Below are 20,515 nucleotides of genomic sequence, written 5' to 3' on the forward strand. Positions count from 1 at the left end.
GGGGAAGAGATGTACAGGTATTTCTACCTAATGGGTTCATACAAAACAACTACTGAAGCCAAGCTCTAATATAGTTATACAGTTTTTATATTCTGAGTCTTACATTCTTCATGAAGTCTGTGAAACATCTCAGGAACATGATATTCACATACATTAAAATCCATAATAGAACAACTCTAAAAAGGAGTCCTCTAAAATCTCTGTGGACTTTAGCAGTAAGTACAAGAAACTCTGCGTAAACACAAAGACAATTTTAGGCTTCGCACTTAGCTATGATATATATCAGCAGGAAAAGTGTTTTTTCTGACTCAATATTTCAAGTCAATAACAATTTGTAAAAATGTAAGGCATGTGGCAGCTATTTGAAGCAGTTACTTTGTTATTTGCCATTGACATTTACCTCCTACACTCAGTCTAGTGAATCAAAACGTAAAGTGTTGTACAAGAAATTCAGCATTAATTCCATAAGTGTCTCTCAATGAGCACTGGCAGAAAGCCAAGAGCTATGAATTTTTACTGTCCTAGATCAATTCTGTCTTAGATAAGATTTCAGTTCAGGGTTAAAAAAAAGAAATAAATTAATATGTTCTGTCACTCTCAATAATGCTACAGGGTGGCATCTCATTCTGTCTTCCTAGAATGCAGAATCCATGGCAGAAAACACCTGAAGTTAAAAGTTTCATATATATCTGGAAATCAAGAAAAGATATCCTGTCAATATTTTTGGTTTGGCTTTCTAACCCATTCCCATACCTCTGTTGATAGATTATAAAAGATAATTAGATTATAAAAGATAATTGAAGGTTTTATTCTACATAGAACTGGCTCAAAAAAATAGCCCATTCCTTTTAACATCCCCACCCCTAGGAGATTTACTGCTTTGGTGGCCACAGTACACAGAATAGGCTCATTTAAAACAAACTAACATGACTTTTCCAAATCAAGTCAAACTACAGCCCTTGGTCTCTACAGGCTTCAGTTCTGTGACAGAATTCAGACCAGGAAGTATTTTGCTATTACCATCTTTTTATCTTCTGATTAATATTTTAAGACCATTCTGTTATACTCAGTGTCCACTACTAATTGATGTTTACAAGAATATCCATGCCTTTATGCGGGCAAGAGTACACACTAAAAGAACAGACATTAGTGCCAGCTGTGATTTTTTTATTTGTTCATTATTTTCCTTTTCAAAATATTCTGATAAATAGACAAATACCTTATCATTTATCTACACAAATATCTTGCACAATAAAACACATACCTTGTAAACAATATACATGCCAAGAATTGTTTACCCATTCTATCTATCTGTACATATGCTACTGTCAGAACCCACTGGCAAATAGGAAAAAAATTAATTATTTAATCACAACAAGTAGATCAACAACCAACTGGGATATCAGTCTGTCTCTCAAAGTTCTTTTTTGTTGGCTCTTGAATTATCAGAGCAGGAATGACTTCTGCTATCTTGTACTATGCCTTTGCCTTTGCATTTTTTGCTTTTTGAATCCTGGTCTAACATATCGTCTTTACCAATTGTTGGATATTTGAAGTCCTAGTAGTTAGGCAGTGGATAAAGTTAGAGTTAAGCACTTGCTTGCAAGGAAGTTCTCTAATTCCTTGGAAATGTGTCTGCTTTCATTTCTGGGGGCAAAATATCTGTCAAACCAACCTACACCTTCTAAAAGCTCATCTCCAACTCTTGGGAAATACAGAAAATATTTATGAAAATTAAGTCAATGTGCGTAGACTATGTCATTATTCAGATACTGGTTTTGAGAGAAAAAGACAAAACAAAGGAATTATCCAGGAAATGTTTTTAAATACAAGATATCTTCTCCAAATTCAGCTCAGAAGCAATACTTTCTGAATACATTCATCCATTTTCTTGACAATGACCATTCAGCATAGCATTGAAAATAATAAGTGAGAATAAAATCAAATTAGTTTACAAGTCAAAAGAGAGTTTAAAATGGGAAGTTATAACTTTAGTACAAATTATATTATTAATGTGTTCATCAATCAAGAATCTGAACAACTTCAGAGAGTTCTGAAAACCATTCCAGCTTACAAAAGTATTGGAAAAGTTTCCAGCATGAGTATTCCAGCTATTGAGAGCAAACTTTATGCTGACAGATTAATATTTTTCAAAAGAAAACGGTGACTTTCTGGTACTCAGACTGAAATATGTCACATGAAGCATACTGTTCATAGAACTAGTTTTTGGTGCATCTTGTGATCCATAAGCTTACTTATTAAGATGTGGTTTCTTTAAGCATCTTCTATAGTGAAAGAAACAAAACTCCTTTGGAGGATACAGAACAAGGCCCTGACATTACATGCACCCTCTGAAAAAATATTCACACACTCTGACCATTTATAGAGATTAGTCTCTCAAGAGGAGGTCTCCAGTCAAATTGAGAAAGCGAAGAGAAATAAAACAAAACACTTCTAATAAACAGGCTGAAAAACCTGTCTGATTCTAAGGAGACGCCATAAGAGCTAGAATTTGACAATGAATTTTAATATATGATAACATCCTCTACATCTAGAGTCCAAAGGAGCAGGAAGAATCTGGTCTCACCACAGAACTTCAAAACCATGAAATAAACACCAATCCACACTTAAATTCTGCTGCCTTTAAAGGATTATTACAGGTTTAATTTGGGAAGCAATTTGCCCAATAAATGTTCACTCAGCTTGATTTTTTTTTTTTTATAATCAGTAAATATTTTTAATTTTCTTATGAACATAATTACAAGTTTGTTTGTTGAGGATGGGTGACTACAATAAACCTGAAATGTTCCAAAGCCGATTTTTCTGTGGGATGCAGTGCCAAAAAGAGTACATCAATTAAAAAAAAAAAAAGTCAAACTCTTCAAAAAATTATCCAACAGCCAATTTTTATAAGCTTTGCAGTACACAAGTGTTTTTTCTTTGCTCTGTATGTTCTGTCAATGAGCAATTCCGTGCCAGCATGCCCAGTTCTGGAGGAAAGAAGCATTTTTGAGAGATAAATGAAAGTGAGGATGATATAACACACCTAAATAAGCTCTATATGAAAAAGTACTGTACAGGTCTACCAGCAAGAACAAAATCCAGCATTTTGTTACATAGTGTTAAATTACGTATATACAGCAACATAGAGAGCGCAAATTACAAGCATTCATGCAAATGTTGCTTCCGATTTTCAAACATGTCTACCTATAATATAGCCATTCCTATTTATTAATATTTTGCTTTCTCAAAGTTTTGATCAAATAACAGTTCTGAAGCTATTTGTGCTGATTCCACTCACTCTATATCAAACTAGTAGCAAAGTAACTTTGAAATAAGCTTAAGTAACTGCTGCATTGCCAGAAAGATTTTATTACTGTACATAAATTGCTGATGTGGTTTCTTTATATTGAGACACAAATTCTGAAACATACTTTACCTTATACAGTGCAGAGAAGCAAGATCAGACTTGTGCCCTAAAAATACAGCAAATCTCTTGTCCTCAAATGAAGTAGGTAGGATTTTCAGATAATCACAAAGTGATTAGAAAAGTTGTAGTGATTAGTTAGAAATCTAACTTCTAAATCCTAGACATGACCTAATACTGTTGGCTCCCATGATAACAGTAATAATAAAAAATCCCAATATTTTAATATTCATGGTGCTGTCCATCATGAGATTTTAAAAATCATACCCAAAAACCATTGCCCTACCTTCCACAACACTGAAGGAGATTCTCAAATTTGATCTGAATTTTCAGAGATTATGCAGATTTTTTCCCTGATAAATGGAGGATGGGTTTTTTTCTATCAAAGATTTCTTCATTTTAAGACTTATTATTGATGCTAACACAACATTAACATTTATTAGATTTTCTGAAAACAATCCTACTTCTACCTCAAAATGCATCTGTTTAGAAAGGACTTAAAAGATGCATGGCAGATAAGCTAACTGTAGAAGCTCTCATTGTTGAGATAAGACAGGATCTGGCATGTAAAATAATTGTTTCAACACTGTAAACTCATTACAGGAGGAATTTCAGTGTTTGTATGGCAGCTCCCACTATGGCGCCAACTTCAACTGCAGTATCTAAGATGAGGGCATTTAAAATGACAATGGCAGTTTACAAGTTATTTTTATTTATATATTTTACCTTTAGCTTCAAGAACCAGGGTGAATTTTTCAAAATCCTTTCAAGACGCCTGTGATAATCTGTCTGTCAAGGCTCACCAAAACTCTCGAGTGAGCTTCCATAAAACACGTCATGTATTTTGATCACATTTTGATTTGGTTGAACCTATATCAGCAATTGAAACTGTATGAAAGTGTATGAGACTGTAGTAGTCAAAACATAACTGCTAGATGTTAAATAGCAAGAAAAACAAGGAAGGTTTCATTCCCAGATGAAAGCATTAGACTTGTAGAGATCTTCAAAACACTACCCCCAAAATGAAGAAAAAAAGGAAGAAAAAGGGGGAAAAATTTCTATATTTGGTAATTTGTACTTCAAATAGATATTTTTAGTCACTTACTAACAAGTCTATGTTCAGGCATTAATGTATCGCAGAATCATCAGGTCTATCTTAGATTTGTTGTCACTGGTAACTTCTTAATTTCTTGATCGTGAAAGTATGAGACTAAATTTATTTTTTTCTTATTTGAACACCAAGAAACAAGCAAGATTACCAGGCAAAAAATATAAACTGTTTTTCTTAAACGTATAAAAACTTTTCCTTAACATAGCACCTTGTCCCAAACCAGTATTGTTCTGTAATCCATGTTTATATTAACGCTATATTAATGGTAACGATAACAGCAGGAACAAAAGCAGTGGTAATGGTTTACTGTACTAACACTCACTGCTGCCAGTAAGACCTTAAAGCAATAAAAACTCTGCAATCTCTCAAAGGTCAGCCAGTATCTGCAGTGTCTGCTTTGCAAGTATTGACCTTTTTTTCTGCTTCATTTTTAAACTTCTAATTGTTTTCTGCCCTGTTTTTGTACTTTGTTAGTAGATTGCATGTTGAATTCAGAATGAAAGAAATATTTACAAGTAATATCAAGGAATAGTGGTGGCCTTGTAGAGAAACAAAAATGGAGTGATTTACCAAATACATCAGAACTGTAAATACTGAAATCTGGAAATTTAAACCGACAACTGCTGTCTTTTATCTAAAATGAACTCAGTGCACTTTCCAACTAAGGGTAAGATATTTAATTAAACAAAAATCTATGTGTCTACAGTCTCTTGGGGAGAAGGCAGTTAAAATCTAAAAAGGAAGGCTGTATTGTGCAATTCAGCACATTCAATTTCCTGCTGATAATAACAGTGAATTAAAGTTCTCTTAAGTAGAGAGGTAAAGAACTTATTTAGCCTGCAATCTTACAGAAGGTTAAAATTAAAAAACCAAATCTGAATGGCTCCGGTTCTTGCCGGTGATATAGACAAGCAATCAAAATATAATTTGGAACAGCACTGAGCAAAAGTCAAAAATTTTGGAAGGCTGTTCAGTGGCCTACATGAATAATATGGTGATCACAGTTTTGCAAAAAATTAATTTTACAAAATTAACTGTTAGTAATATACATACAGTATATTACATAGTAATTGTTAGTAATATACATACAGATAATTGAAAGTGGGAACCAGGTGGAAACCTGGAGGACAGCCCAGTGGTGACCTACACACAGATAGTGACACTGTTCTGTTCCTTCTTTTCTGTAGATATGAACACTCGTTCACTTCAAACTAGTATGAAACTCCCAGAAGAAAATGACATTAAGTTTTCAACAGACCATTCCTTAGGAAAGCAAATATTTTAAACCTTACAGTTAAGACCTTCAGAATACTTTCAAAATGCTGACCACAGCTGTCCTTTGTAGGCCGTGGTGAATGAGGTCACAACAGCAGCATGAAGAAAATCTCTTCAGAAGATTAACACATTTGTGTTTGCCTTTTAGAATTATAAAGGCAGGTCAGGATTTGTGGGATTAAAGTGCTGTGGGATTCAAGAGTATCTGGTATTAAAAAATTTAGTGGCAGAGAATATGTTACATCTGTATGAATGTCTGTTCTGATTTTTTGCTTGAGTGTGAAGGAGTCTTGGCACTGTCCTGGTTGAGTGAACTTGACACTATCTCTGGTTTTCAAATCTGTAAAATCAGACTTAATACCTGTGCTGAACAGTAAAGGTGATCCTTATTTTTCTTCAGTTTCAGTGTTAAATATCTATTCAATAGTATGACAGCCTTTGCACCCTAAGCTGTATCCAGCATAAGCATCTTTTTATCAGCAGAGATAGAAATTAAGTCAAAAAGGCAATGGAATAAAAGGCTAGTTTGAAAAAGTGGGGGGGTGTATGTTAATGTTTCAATCATATATGTTGTATATTAATATTTTTGTCAATGAGGAGTGAGCATGGCTCATCAATTTGCTTAAATAACAAATAAAAGGCAATATTTGTCTCACGATACTGATACACATTGCTGAAAACTGCAGTTCAGTTGTTCAAAACCCTCAAATGCAAATGCAGTGGAGGGGGGTGGGGGTGGAACAGGACAGAGAAAAGAAAAACAAAATACACCCTAACACCTAGGACCTACTGAAGAGTCGTGAAAGAAAAGAGAGATCAAGAGAGTTTTGCTGACTGATACCTAGTCAGGAATAGTGTAAAAAAATTGTAGCATTAGCAGGCACCTAAACAATAATTTTGCTGATATCTCAAATATTCTTGGCAAACAGGTCAATATTTGAGAAAGCAAATGGACCAATGTTTCAAAATAGTATATGTTTTCCATTTTACATTTATAAATATTTAGACAGAAGAGTTTTTACTTATGCATTTCTCTCCTGTTGATCCCTATTAAAGGTATATTTAATTCAGGATGGAAACTATGACAACAATATTCAAAGACCGAAAAAGTATTTCTTGCTATAAAGTTTCATAAAACGCTCTGTAGATATTCTCTAAAAGCTAGACAATACTGACTCCAGACAAGTCCATATTATTAGTTACTGCAGTATCAGGAAGATCTTTGCCTATTGGGACTGACTGTGCACACACACAGAGTAAAAAATTGTTTTTAGAAGGTTAGCTCCAACCCTGACTTGTTTTCCTGCTGCACAGTTTTATGCACAATATATGCTTTGCTGAATCTGTGGTTGCAAGAATTGTGAAACTTAATGGAAGAACCTGAAGAGCTAAGTCAGTATTAGCCAATTCCAAAAGCCAGCATAATCAGTGAGCAAAAATTAATTAATCAGTGAGCCAATTATTTAAAATGAAGTGGACAACAGAAATGTACAAACTAACATTCAGCTTTGTTAATTACATTATTATAAATTTTGGTCAGACTAAGATGATTTATTTAGCATATAAGATGTTTTGTAATCAATAAATCTGAAAGGTAACTATGAAAAAGAAAAATAAGAGACTGAAATCCAGTGACTAAAGATTTCATAAATTCTTATGGAAATAAACTCATTACTTCTATTTCATTGTAAAAACCCATCACAACAATAAAGGTAAATGAAAAATGGTAATAGGAATCTAAATAACTCTGAATAGACAACAGAGCGCATTATGCATACTGTATGCATGATACCATACTTAATAAGAGAAGGTAACAGTCAAAAGCCACCAGAAAACAGCATTATTCTAAGATATTAGGTGTAAGATGAGACAGAATTAGAAGTATTTCATCTTTTGCTAGGAAGCTTTCCCAAAATGAAACAATACACTACAGTTGGGATTAAATTATGAAATTAAGATCACAATCTTGAAGTTATAAAGGCATTCAGAGTCCATACTGTTTCAAGCTATTTTTGTATAGTACTTTGGGAAGAAACTGTAATGACATATACCAGTTTCCTTGTTTTATTAGCACATGAATAAAAGAAGGTTTTGTTAGTTCTGTCTGAGATCTGAGGAGAAGATTGTTTTCCAACTCCGATATATTTATTTGGCAAAAGATGGGATTTCAATCTATAAACCCATACAGAAAGATCTGTGGACACAAATGGAAATACGAATGCTGTCAGGATAGAAGGAATTCCACTGTATCAAAGAGAAGCAACTTAGAACCTTCACTGATATCTGCAGAATTACAGGGATTCTGCTTCTACAGTATATACCTCCCTTTTATTCCCATCCGAAATGGGATATTTCTAACATCAGGGCAAGTTAGTGATCACCTGATGTTAATCTCTACCAAAGCAGACACAAAAAAAATGGTGCATATTACTGCACATAGCTCATACTCCTCCCCTCAGAACCCCATGGACAATTGGGTTTTTTTAATGAAATCTGAGAAAATACAATTAAAAAATGTAAAAGATAGACTTATTTGGATATAAATCAAAATTAAGCTGTTCTTGGCTTTGTCTTGATTTATTAAAAAAAAAAAAAAGAAAGCAGCAGAAAGATTTAAGGAATGTAGCTTATTTTCTATGCAGAAAAACTGCAAACTTTAAGCAAACTTCAGGTGTAAAATTACTTACAGATAAAAAAAAAATATATAAAATCTATTGTGTACATTAGTACCTTCTATGAAAATTACTGTTTTTCACTCATTTATTCCAGAGTATTGTTTACAGATACAAGGCATACTTTTTATATATAATAGACCATACTTTCACAGGGTATGAAAGTCTGATTAACTAAAACAGAAAAATTCAGAGAATCTTTCAATATCATTACAAGAGGCTAGAAAACTGTATTATCTATTAAGGTTTGGTTACATTTGGACTATCTAACATGAAAAAAAATCACTGTCAGGAATTAATCTGTACAAATTCATTTGATGTATCAGTTTTATATTCAAAGAGGAGGATTCTTGCTGATCCTCTGGCTATACATCTTGGGTTTTACCACTGCATGTGTTGTTGCTGCAACTAAATGAAGACCAGTTACTTAGTTAATATTGGCTTCTCTATGCATGACACATCAACTGTATCAAAATGACAAATGGGGTCTTTAAAAGTTAACTATAGCAGCCGCAAAAAGACAGCCTCCACTTAAAAAGTATATTTTTAAAATTGCAAATACATCTTGAAAGAGTTGTAACCCAAGTGATATGATTTTATATACAATCATAATTATCATGCTTTAGGATGCTAAAAAAAAAAGGTTAGAATTTCCTGTAAATGCAGTGGAGGAAGGATTTCTAATTTTTGACGGATTATTTCACTAAGAGTGAAACAAATAGATTAATGTGATGATCCCTTTCCTTAGGCTGATCATAAAGAAAAGCAGTCTAAAATATGTCATGCCAGCAGCTTTTTAAAAATTCAAGTTTTGATCAAATGGTTATTCACTGTATGCATTCCATTCTCCAGAATGTTACTTATATGTAACTAGCTTGCAATTTAAGAAGAAAAACCTTAAGTATAATTATCAGAGGGAAGAGAACTGTTCACACTGAACATTCAGAACATCTCAAGCCCATGCGCTTAAGTAATTTAATACTTTTTCATCTGGAAACATCTGCTCATGTTTTGCATAAAAGTAAACTTCTATTCACATTTCTAGCGTGATTGTCAACAAGACAGTCTGGAAAATTACATTTTTCAAATGTAAATTTTATCACCAACAGATCGTGAATTAGAGACATTCTGAGTCTATTAGATCAGATACTGGAATGCAAATTTTGATACAAAGAGTTGTCATTTCTAGAACTGATACAAATGTTGGGATAGAACGTAACCAATCTTCAGATTGCACAGGAATGACTGTAAATAAAGCACAGTTTCTCTGAAGACCCAAGTGGTGCATCTCTATGTCCAGCGAAGGCAAGCAATAGTACATAAGATCAGATGTAGGCCTGAACTGAATGCATATTAAGATACTTGCAAAATTACGCTTGTCAAACTTGGTAGAATAGCTGCAACTGTGGCAAATATACATGGTATTCTATACAAGAGATCTTCTGAAAATACCTCATACTTCTGAGCATTCAAGGAACCAGAGAGATCACAGCCTTAAAATGCAGGACCTTTATTTTTTTAAATATAAATTTCAGAAGATAAACTGGATTAATCCTCAAGAAAGACAATATTGATTTTATTGCACAAAGCATTAAGATCTGATCTGGAATTCTATGTTCTGATCAGACATGTTCAAGAATGATAAATTGGGTTGGAACATAAAAGAGTTAGTGTTAAGTAGGAGACAACGTCAAGAAGAATGAAAACCCATTGAGAGTCTAGTCAAATGAATGCTGAGAGCAGGTATAAGTGTTCTTTATAAATACACCATGGGGTAAAACCAATCAGAGCAAAAAGCTCAAGCTCAAGGACAATGATAGCACAAGTACAAAACAGAACAAAATAAACCTGAATAAATATAGTCTAAAAATCCAGAAAAGTTTGTCACCTCTAGAAAGTGAGGTTCTGAGAGAGGCAAAAGAATAGAAGCAAAGTATGCAACCGCTTATGACAGAACTTGAGGACTTCAATAAAAGCATTATAATGAGACATTACCTGAAATTTCAGGTAATAGGACTCAATGCATCATCAGATTGCTCATGTTATGCTCCTCCCCCTCCCTTTACATTACACTTAATTATTTTTCACCTATACATTTTTAATACAATTTACTGTCATAGTGCCATGTTTTTCTTCCTATGAACTCTACTCCCTTGATGTCAATTATCCAATTATGTAGAAATATGTGGATGCAATAACCTAGCAAAATTAACAATAAAAATAATATGCCATGTCTGATTATTGCTAGAAACCGATAAATAATTACACTAAAGATGTGACAGAGCTTTTGCATATATAGTATACATACAGATATTCACCAAGTACTAATACATCAACAGAGCATGTGAAAGAGAGCTAGAGACTAATTCATGCAGTCAACATAATGTAAATAGGATTTACAAATGCATTAGAACAATAACCAATTTGATCACATATTTATCACCTATTATGTTAATGAAGAAAATATAAGCAACCTTAAAAATGGTTTAGACAGGACTATGAAACAACACAGCAAAAATTATCCAGGTTAAATCAAACTTTAGTTAGTGCATATTTTAACAGGCAGAAGAACTTGGAAATAAAGAATAGGGGAGAAGAATAACAAAAATAGAACTCGTAAAAGTTCTATAGAACAAATAGATTATATACTCCGGCAAAAATATGGTAGAACTATCAGTTCCACAATTTATTTATTATCCCTTTCTCTTTAATTTACCAGTATTAATTAGAATTTATTGAATTTTTTTTTTTTTTTAAATGGATGAGATTACATAAACTTTGAATTCACCAACTGAACAAATATACATTTGTCCAATTTTTACCCAAATGTCTACTTAACTCACTTCACTTTCTCACAGTCAACTGTGTAACTCCTTGCTACTGTTTTGGTTTTTCTATGTTGTTTTTTGTTGTTGTTGTTGGTTTTTTACTGGGACTTCATAACGCATTAACAGAAATCTGCTAGAGAACAGGGATATTCATCTTTCTCTGTCTCCCCCCCTGCCCCCTAGCTCCTTCAAATCAGATTTGGATTATACACCTTTTTATACTCTACCCTTAAATTCTTTAAGACTTAGTTTCTAGCAGATTATAGACTCATTGTAGACTTTTCACCCTGAAGTCAAGCTACCCACCAAAGTTTTGCTGTTATTTTCCCTCTTTTGAAGAAGTCTTACTTCTTTTCATGGCAGTTAATGATTAATAGTTAAAGAGGTTATGTCATGCAAGGCTTTAATTTATGTTCTTTAAAACAAAATACATTTTTAAAGTCAAAACAATTTAAATACAAACTTTTATTAGCAGTTTGGGGGAAAAAAAGTTTGTTAAAGGATGTCCTCAAAAAGTTCTGCATGTGTGATTTTAGAATTGACTTCTCTAGTCTGAACAATTAACCAAACAATGCTACAGGTACAGAGAATAGCAGTACATATAGCTGCTACAGGGAAGAGAATAAGCAATGTTCATGATTACAGTAAATAGGAGCAGAACCTGGGATTATAAATGAGAGCACTGCAGGCCAACACTTTATTAAAGTCTGTCTTTAATTACCCAGCACTAGTGAGACTGATCTTGGTCCAAATATAAAGAGAGGATTTAATGGTTATTAACTAAGAAAGCATACATCATCTAAAAATTATGCAGAAGAGGTAGCCTTGGCAAAGAACTAAGAATGCTCTGAAGACCTGAGATTAGGTTTTGAAACACAGCCTAAAACATCTAAAAAATACCTAAATACATGAAATGAATGTCCAGTCCTACTGGGAGGCTTTCATTCCTTAAGCAGAGTACAACCTTCTTGTAAAACAAAGGTTACCAGTGTCTTCTGTCACTAACTTGTTTCTATTGATTAAAAAACCCTAAACAAACAACAAAAAAGCAGAATGGAAAAACCCCCCAAAAAAAAGGAAAAACCAAGCACCTCTCCAAATTTTAAACTAATAACATGCAATGCTTTTTTCTTTACAAATAATCTTGTAAACAGCACAAATTAAACATAAAATGGACCTTAATCTGCTTAGGTATTATTTGGTTTTGGTCCTTATTTAAGCATAACTCCCGAAAAATTTTTGGACTGGTTGTGCAACCGTATTTCTCCAAGCAGATGGGCAAGCTGGCCCAGCACACTAAGAATTTAGCTCATTTATGCAAAAAGGCAGTAATTACATTAAAAAATGAGCCTGCAGGATTCAGATAGGACAAGCATGTGACACCACTCAAGAGAAGTGGCATGTTTCATTAATTTGCAATGTTAATAGCTTAGTAATACATATTCTGGATCCTCAAGAAACATGTTCAGGAAACATGAAAGGTTCTAATGCCTTAGAAATCACACATTTCTAAGTCCTGAGCAACAGACTTTGTGGAGACTGAAACATTCAGTTTTTTTCAAGGACGGGGAGAGTAGCAGCAGGGACAAAGTACCTTCCCTACGCTATTCCTCCCATTAAGCTCAAAATGACTAGATACCCCAGCATCAGAGCAGCAGGCATACAAAAAAGTTGTCAACTCTGAGGCACATGGCTAAAGAAGTGACCTATATTTTAAACCTTTGAATAATTACCTGAAAGCATGAAAACTTTATACCGTCTGACACAGCTATTATTCAGTAGATGTAGTTACAACAGCAAAAATGCATTCTTCTGCAAATCTAATACACACCACCAGACAAACACAACAGTTAAACATCCCCAAACTTTCTAGTATACCTAGACCTCTCCTTCCAGTCAGACTGCTCAGGTAAATGAAATTAAACTTAAACACTGTAGCCATGGCATTGCAAACAATATGTAGTGAGCAACTAACTCTAAAGTCTCTAGAATTTAACTGTATTTCTTAAATCCTAGATGACTAAGAATATTACCTTGTTAATAAGGCACGATTAAGTCTCATCCACATTGTAATTTTCAATTCAAAGGGATGCAACAGTAGTATACATAGGTCCTTACTCCCTCCGTAAATTATTACAAATTTCCACCAGAACTTCAGTGCTAACAAGGATATCATTAACAAGGATATCATTTAACAAAGAAGCTTGTAAAAAAGGTATTAAATATACAATACACAAGTAACACAAACATGAAACATCCTGCACCAGGATAACAAGAGGAAGATAAAGTAAGCAGAATCAAAGACAAATACTCACAAAAACATATGTTCTAGAGTGTCTGTGTGCTCCTGGCAAATAATGAATAGCAACCATCGGTTGTGCATCACTACTGAAGCATGTTCAAAGATCTTACAGGTCAGGCTCTTTTTGTCATGTTTGTGTTCTGTCATTAAATCTTAAAGTCTACCCCAACATTACAGCTTTATGAAGCTACTGTTAAAGAAAATATGAAAGAGGTAGATCAGTATTTCTGTGTAATCTTTTTAAACAAATTGTTTATAATAAATGTATTTTTATTGCCTTTCTTTTATAAAGTGTTAATATGCCATAGACAGTAATATTTTCTTGTAAAAATGTCCCTGCCTTAGCAAGTTATCCAACAGAGTTATTGATTTAGTCAGAGTTTGATTTTTCGGAAGCATTAATTGTTTCTTTTCTTTGTGCTGCACTGAACATTGCACCAGATATTATTCAGGAGTCGGGAGTGGAACATTATAAAGAAATTACTTTAATGAGAATTGGAAATCTATAGAAGACTTATATACTTTCTGTTTCTCTCTTGTATGTGACCAGTGTAGTCAAATAACGAGGTAGTTGTAAGTGGAGACCTTAAACCTTTCAGAAAACATCAAATAACTCAGGGATATACAATGAGGTGTCTCACCTCTAGGTCACTTCAAAGAAAACCCAAGTAGTTAAGAATGGAAAATCACTACCATCTGAACATCTTATGACTGTTTGGTAGCCAATATGCAATAAATCAATAGTGTCAGTTCAGTTCCTAGTGGAGTACATAAAGAAAAAAAGTTCTAATTCATCACTCAAAGGGAATCTCAAAGAGGAACATGGATATAAAGAAATGATGATTCACACAATCTTTAAAACCTCCCCAGACTATGTAATGTGGAAGTTATGTTGCATATACAATCCAAAATGAATTGACAATCTTGGTTACCCTAACAGTTCACAAAGCTAATTTATTAATAAGACCAATTACAATGTTCTGTTTCTGTTGTTGAAAAGCACTTCGACACTGGCTGATCTTCCTGTTCCTTTCCTAGAGTTTTCTCCCAGCCCCTATTTTGCATGGAGCACCAGCTCTCTTCCCCACCTTCTTGGTTCATATTTCCTGAAAGTCTATATCCAACTACTGCAGCACTCCAGTCCTGCGAGCAATTCCACCATGACTGGAATCCCAGTGATGTCACAGCTCTGAAACTGTGCACGGACTTCCAAGTCCCCATTTCCCGTGTCATTTGCTTTTATGTACTGGTTTTTACATGGGGAAGCTGAGAGCCATCTCATCATGTGGTCTCCCAAACACTTATTCACCGTTCTACATGTCTTTTCTTCAGCTTATTGCAACCCTTCCCTGACATGACTAGGTTAAAGACCTCATCACAAGGTTAGAAGCTGTTCTTGTCCCACTTTGTCAGACAATCCCGCAGGCCTTGTTATCTCTAAAGGGCTCAGAAAGAAACTATGGAAGAATCCCCCAGAACAGTACAAATAACAGGTAATGAATTTGGAAACTCTCCTTTTGTTTTGTGACAATGTGTATGTCTGCTGGGGAAGCATTCTGTAAATATGTCTTAACCTGTAAGTCTTACATATACAATAAGTTATGTAAGTAAGCATATGTAGCATATAGCAATTTCCCCAAATTGTTAACATAAACTGGTACAGCGAATTATGCTTACACAATCGGTTAAGCTTTTTCCTGAAAAAAAAAAAAACCCCACAAACCAAAAAACTTAGTTAATTTGATCCAGGGTGCTTTCTGGCTTCGTTATGGTTTAAATGGAGATGGTAGCCAAACCCCACATAGCTACTCACTCGCGCTCCCCCATCCCAGGGAATTTGGGAGGGAACAGGAAGGGTAAAGAGACTTGTAGGTTGAGAAAAAAACAATTTTATAATTGAAATGAAATCAAATAAAAAAAAATAAAAATAGAAATAATCGAAAATACAAACTAGTAATACACAATAAGATTGCTCACCACCAGGCGACTGATGCTCAGCTCGGTCCTGGCTAGAGGTCCCAGAGCAGTGAGAAACCCAAAACTTCAATCCTGTAAGAGCGTTCTTCCTGATCAACTTTCATCTATATACTGAGCATGACATTGTATGATAGGGAGTATTCCATTGGCTATGCTCCCTCTCTCAGCTTCTTGTGTACCTGCGCACTAGTTGAGAAGTCCTTGATTTCTCCGCAACAATTAAAAACATCAGTGCATTATCAACATCCTTCCCAAAGCAAATCCCATACTGAATCCAAAACACAGCACTATTCTAGGTACTAAGGAAGAAAAAAAAAAAAAAAAAAAAAAAAAAAAAAAAGCAGCTCTATCCCAGCTGAAACCAGGACAATATCCACCCATTATTCCATACCATTTACATTATGCTTAGGTTCCATGTTTTCCAATATATTCTGATTAATACATTCTAATTAATCACCATCACTTTGCTTATTTTTTAAATATATATATATATATATATATAAAAAACTAAATACAGATATATATATATATATATATATACACACATCTCAAAAAAACCTACAGATAATGTCTTAAAACACTCCCTTAGCATTAGGATTGAGTTGTACAGAAACTGATTTTTCTTTTGTTGATTTAAACACAAAAGCTAATGCAAGGAAACCTCACCAAGAATCATATTTACAACTACATGTTGACTAGAAATTGAATGATTAACCACAGTATCTATGTCAAGTTGTGGGTCAGAGTAATGTGTCATACAGTATTTCAGCCACTGAAGCCAACTATCTGTTTCAGGATGAATTCTGGCACTTGTCAGCCTATGATAAGTTACTAACAGACTAATACTTGTCAGTGGAGTGATAACTGATTATACAGTAAAAATGTACTGAAGAAAGGTGATGAACATTCTGCAAAGGAAAGATTTAAAAATCACACCAGTGACTATAGTTCATGGCAGAGTAATTCTGCAGTTCCTTGTTTTCATTTATCATGGCAAACTGTCCAATACCAATTTTGTCCAACATTTCCCAGTAGAATACTTGCAATACAAAAACACAGAAAAAGCAAACGTATATGAACTTTGATATATCTAGTAGCAAATTAAGTACAGTAACCTTGATACTACTGTCAGGCTGTATTTGACAGGATGGATGTTCTTCCATGCCACACTCTCAGTCTGTGCAACCAAGAGAGATGAGTGCCCTCAGGGAACAGTCTGTACTCATTGATTTTCCAATTACATCTGACACTTCAGAGCAACCTAGAGTCTCTTCCAAAAGGGCCACCTTTTCATAATACTGAATGATCATCTGCCCATTGATAACAGGATACATTTGACAGAGTGCTTTGTTTTCTTATGCCCCACACTGCAGCAGAAACGGAACACATTATCTAGCAATACATTGCAAGTGCACATCTAAGTAGAGATAACAGAGCCAGATTCCACCCATTTTCTCATGCTGAGCACCAGGAGAAGAACAGTATGAGATAAGCAGACCTGACAGGACCTCTGAAGAGCAGTTCAGCTAAAGCAGCTCTTATTACACACCACTCAAATACTGTTAAAGGACTCAAACTGTAGGATGAATGTAAAATAACAGCTTATTTCTTAGAGATGTTGAGCATCCTCAGATGATGTGGAAAGCTCTAGTTATCAGAGGCCTTCCCCCAATAGATACATAACAACTTAACTTAGGTACTATTATTAGCTAAATATATAACTGACAGAAGACATTCAGTAGATTAAAGGACTAGGTCTTAAAAAGTTTTAAAGAGTTTCTGAACAAGAGGTTCAAAACAAGAACTATATGACCACGTACTGTTGCCTTAACTGGTTTATCATATTTGTCATTACCATATAGAATAAGATGAATCTCTATCAGCACATTACTATTTAATATGCACACAGAATCAGATAAAATTTAAATCTCCAAATTAAATTTCTGTTCACATTTCAGAAATATTCTGAAGACCCCAATTCAAATCAATTACAAATTAATAAATAGATTGATCATAGATTAACTAGCAACTTCCAAGTATGACAATTATGTAATTTAAAGTTAATTTTCAAATTACATAAAGAATGAATATCAAAGAATCTTTTAATTTTCAATGATAAAAATTGTCCAACTCTGATACTTAATTAGAAGCAATTTTAAGCTGCAACTTTAATTCAGAGGATGACTGACTGGGTCAAACATCACTTTATTGTTTTATTAAACCATGTATCAAGGAGTTTGATACAGTATAGCTAAGTAAAAGCCCATGTTCAGAAAACTAGCTATTTGATTGCAACTAACTCATCCATGACTAAAACTAAACTTCTCTGATGTTTAAAATAAACCATCTTGAATTCAGAGGAGCGCATTACAGAAATTTCACACAAACTTGGAGGTATGGAAATATAACTGCCAGTTAAAATCCAGAATGTTTTTTCCACTTCACAGCTATCTCAGTAATGATAGGTTTTAGCTGTAAAAACAAATTGACAGAACTGGATGGGCTTTTGGAAACAAAAGTTGTATTCTCCAGCACTACTGGAGAAATGTTAACTGCATTTACCATCTGTGAAAGGATGATAATGCTTGATAATCCTCATAGGGATTTTGGTGAGGATTAATTAATATTTTGAATGTGCTTTGAAGATTAAACAGTCAATAAGAGCACTGTTCATTATTCATTTACTTTAGGAAAAGTAGAATTCCTTACAACAAACCCAAGAAACAATAACTCTAATATCATTGCATAGAAAGAATAATATAAAACTTGTATGCTTAAATTCTATGTAATAGTTAAATTGCAGCTTTTCATAAAAATCCCACTGTTTTCCCCATTCTGATGGTTTTAAGTTAACTTTCAATACTTCAGAGGTTTGAAATAATCTTTCCTTAAGTTTCCAGGCATAATTTATAACCTGGAACTCAGGCCTAGTTATGGGTATTTCCCAAAGCAGTGAATCCTCACTCAACTTTCTTCTCGATAGAAGAAATCATCCTTCTTGACAGAACATGTTCTTGACTTCATAATAAAAATACTCTCTCAATTCCATCTGTACCAGAAGAGTACTTATTCCTTCAGTGAGGCTGGTAAAAATCTGAAGCTTTTTTTCAGAAATAATCTAGAGAGAAGGCTGGATCAGAAAGAATGATGCTTGCAAGCTGATAAATTTTACCTGCCCAGCTGGTATAAAACACTTGACACAAGACTGCCATGCTGGGAAGAAGATCTTCCAATCTGCTTCCATTGCCTACTACTGTGTCTGTTCCATTTCATGTTGAATAAATATTGACCAGTGGCTGTGTTCTCTGCAGGCTGTACACCAGGTGAGAATGAGGTTACTGGCATTGGAAATGCTCTGTCCTGGCACTTGCAGTGGGATTCAACTCTTCACTGCTTTTAAAAAATTTCTAGTGGAAGAGTCACTTAGTCTTCCAACACTGTAATGAACAACAGACAGGATTTTACCCTCTATGTGATTCTTAATCAGCACGCGTCAGCACAAAATCTTGTACTAATGAAGTACAAAACCATGGGAATTCCTTAATTCTCAGCATAAGGCAGAGATCTTCCAACACATTAACTGGGACTTGGCCTATTTCTAATCCTGGCAATATCTTGTTCAGCCCTATTACACTAATTTAGGACAATTACCTTATAAATTCCAGGCAACAGAACATGTAGCATTTAACGTTTACCATTTTTAATGCAACCATGCTCTTTTTGTTTAATACTTTTGTCAGCCATCCTTCAAGAGATTTTTCCATTTGAATGTGTGGATTTGTCCATTCAGCATAGACACAACATACGTCAGCTATCAAAGCCCTTTGCAAACACACACAAAAGACCCTATGAAAAGGACAGAGTTCAAAAAGCAGGGATTTTGGTTGTGGTTAAAGATATTAAAATACTGAAAGGAGGACTATACAAAAGTCTGTCAATTTAAGGACAGTAGAGTCATGTTTAAACAATTATTACAGAAACGCCATTTTTTTTCCAATTTCTTTGGTTTAATGCATTAAAGAGCTGGGTTGTTTTTGTTTGGGTTTTGGGTTTTTTTTTGTTTTGTTTTTGGGTTTTTTTTTTACATTCAGCTATAGCTTTTTCCCTTCCTTGTTACCATATAAAAGATGTATACAAGTTCAGGCTATCATCCTGTAATGCTGAAGCTGAGGCAAGCTTAGCCAGGAACTCCAGCTGGTGCAGGACCTAACCCATGTTGTATGCTCCAAAATGAATGAACAGGAATGTGTACATGTGTACAGGAATATTTGTGTACAACAAAGAAACCATGCCCAAGCCCAAGATTTTCTGTCCCTTTCAGTTACAATAATCCCCAGTGGTACTTGTGGCTACATCAAACAAACCATTTTCTAGGAAAAGTATTTTTTTTACAGTGTCTTATTGAAGTTCAGACATACTACATTTAGACTTTAAGTAGTTTGTCCCACTGAGATAACATGTATATGGTGTGGACTAGCTCATGCACATAAGGCATTATCCTTCTTTTTCTAAGCCATAGTATTGCTTGTTAAAATGCAATGCATTCACAGAGATGGTACATCTTCCCCTTCCTGACCCAATCCATGAAAAAGACACCCAATAAAACCAGGCAGGACTATGAAACAGATTGACTCAAATGAACAGAAGGGATTAAAGACATCTAGAGTAATGACAGCACAATCCTAACCCCAAGCAGAGCCCAAGAGAAAAGAGCTGCCTGTGAAGCTCATGAGAGGGTTGGTTTTGCTGGTTGTGTTACACACAATTCATTTGCAAACGGCAATGTGAATTCCCAGTTATGTTACAATGAAAACAGATCTATAGAAGTTTTTTTTCCTAACCTGTACTGATCTGTGCTAGTGTGTACCAAATCCTTGACTAGAGTGAATGTGCGTAAATCCTTTGAATTAGCTTATCTACACC

At 34.4% G+C, this 20,515-nt stretch overlaps 1 protein-coding gene across 10 annotated transcripts in view; it reads right to left on the minus strand.

Annotated features, from left to right (window-relative positions):
* DMD (dystrophin) overlaps positions 1-20,515 on the minus strand; it is a 1,208,820-nt gene that overhangs the window by 858,445 nt on the left and 329,860 nt on the right. The gene's annotated exons all lie outside the window — the stretch shown is intronic.

This window comes from Athene cunicularia, assembly GCF_003259725.1.
Source record: "Athene cunicularia isolate RWA chromosome 1 unlocalized genomic scaffold, athCun1 chr1_part1, whole genome shotgun sequence".
NCBI classification, from domain to species: domain Eukaryota; kingdom Metazoa; phylum Chordata; class Aves; order Strigiformes; family Strigidae; genus Athene; species Athene cunicularia.